The sequence below is a fragment of the Octopus bimaculoides genome, chromosome 20, assembly GCF_001194135.2.
Source record: "Octopus bimaculoides isolate UCB-OBI-ISO-001 chromosome 20, ASM119413v2, whole genome shotgun sequence".
NCBI classification, from domain to species: Eukaryota; Metazoa; Mollusca; class Cephalopoda; order Octopoda; family Octopodidae; genus Octopus; species Octopus bimaculoides.
This window is the reverse complement of record NC_069000.1, coordinates 19,842,419-19,844,663: the sequence shown is the minus strand read 5'-3', so window position 1 is coordinate 19,844,663 and position 2,245 is coordinate 19,842,419. Positions and strand designations below refer to the sequence as shown.

Here is a 2,245-nt window from a genome sequence, read left to right as displayed (position 1 = left end):
GAATTGTATATTTGAAAAAATGAATAGAAATGGTCTAACTGATAATTTTTCCACTAAAATAATACGACGCTTATAATTTGTGGGAAAATTATCAGAAAATATATTTTTATTCATTTTTTTCATATATATGTATACATACATGTATGAATACATACATACATACATACATATATATATATATATATATATATATATATATATATATATACATGCATGCATACGTACGTATATACATATGTAAGTGTGTGAATGTGTGTGTGTATACATACATATATATATACATATTTATACATATAAGGAGAGAGATATGTAGATACAGAGAGAACCGAAAACTGAAAATATTCGTATGAACATCATATGTATGTATGTATGTATGTATGTATGTATGTATGTATGTATGTATGTATACACAGGATTGGTCAAAAGTTACCTGACAGTAACTCAAATCCAATTAAGTCCAAGATTTTTTTATGTCTAACGACTGAATTGATTTAATAAAACCAGCTAAATATGAAACGAAAGAAAATTGTTCAAACTGGAGCCCTTGTAAACATTCATAATTGGAATAAATAAATAAGTTGAACATTAAATGTTTATCGAATTTTAATTTACTGTGGGGCTACTTTTGCCAACCCTGTGTGTGTATATATATATATATATATATATATATATATATATATATATATATATATATATATATATATATGTACATGGATTTACAAAAAATACAGAAAACTAAATGAAGAAGGTTTGGTATTTCAAATCTGACAGCTGTTTTTAAGGGCTCAGGATTACATGATAGTTGTAATGTTCATAATTTTTAGTGTAACTTCAAATCAGTTGAGTATTACAGCGTGTTTTCTATACTAAGCATCTTTGGGTTTCACCTGTTGATTATGTATACATCATGTATGTTGTGTGTGTGTGTATGTATTTGTAACAAATGTGCTTATATAAGTGCTTATATATTTACACATATGCATATATATACATGCATATATATATACATATATACATATACAGATACATATATGTAAATACATTCATATACATACATACATACATACATACATACATAAACATACATAGTACCAAGTTATTTTTTAAAAAGTAAGTCCTGTGATCGACTTGTTCGATTAAACCCTTCAGAGTAGTGCCCCAGCATGGCCGTGGTAAGAAACTTGCTTCCCAACCAGGCGTTTCTGGTCTCAGGCCTACTGCGTGGCACCTTCGACAATTGTCGTCTACTATAGCCTTGGGCCGACCAAAGCCTTGTGATTGGGTTTAGTAGTCGAAAACTGAAAGAAGCCCATAGGACATATATATATATATATATATACTTACACATACTCTCATTTATTTATATAGATGTGCGTGTGTGGATATATATATATATACATATGCATCTCTTGTATGATTATTAGAGGCACAAATCGAGGAAATTACCACAATGCATTTCACAGTTGTATTCAGATCGGCACGTCATATTCACTACATCTGATCCCAGATTTGTTTCAGCTCGTTCCGACACTCTGCTACAACCGTCACCCATCATATTTTCGTCATTCAGTAGTTTGTCATCAACTATACTATTACAAGCTTTCATTTGAATGGAACATAAAGCTTTGATTCGATGGAATACGAAATATCTTGGTCGGATGAGCAAGATTACTTTAAGTATCATCATAATAAAATATAGAGGATAATGACGAAATCCTCTTACATCAAAACTGCCATTTAATTTAATGCTCATTTTGGAGGGAAATTAAACTAGACACTGAGAAAATGCATCCTGTTACTTCGGCTCGAACTGTCCTTTTTCTAACGCAATATTTTCGCAACAGCGTTCAAGGCACATTCGACCAAGACTGTTGTTGAGAAGGACTTAATTAGCTGCTGAGCCTGCGTATCATATTACCATGAGCATATTTTTCAAACTTCAATAATTGAATAAACCAAAATAAGATCAAATCTGAAGCAGCAGTTTTTGTGTTTTTGTTGTTATTTTTATATTTTCTGTTGTTTTTTTTTTTTGTGAACCATTACTTTACGATCACCTTTATAGTTGTGTGGTTAAAGGTTTGCTTCCCAACCACATGGCTGCAGGTTCACTCTCACTGCATGGCACCTTGGGCAGGTGTCTTCTGCTATAGCATCGGGCTGACTGAAGCTTTGTGAGTGGATTTGGGAGATGGAAACTGAAATAAGCCCGTCATATATATATACATATATATATATATATATA

The 2,245-nt window shown here is 31.3% G+C and overlaps 1 long non-coding RNA gene across 15 annotated transcripts in view; it reads right to left on the bottom strand.

Moving 5' to 3' along the window:
* Positions 1 to 2,245, bottom strand: part of LOC106871257 (uncharacterized) — a 413,124-nt gene that overhangs the window by 391,252 nt on the left and 19,627 nt on the right. The window lies entirely within an intron of this gene.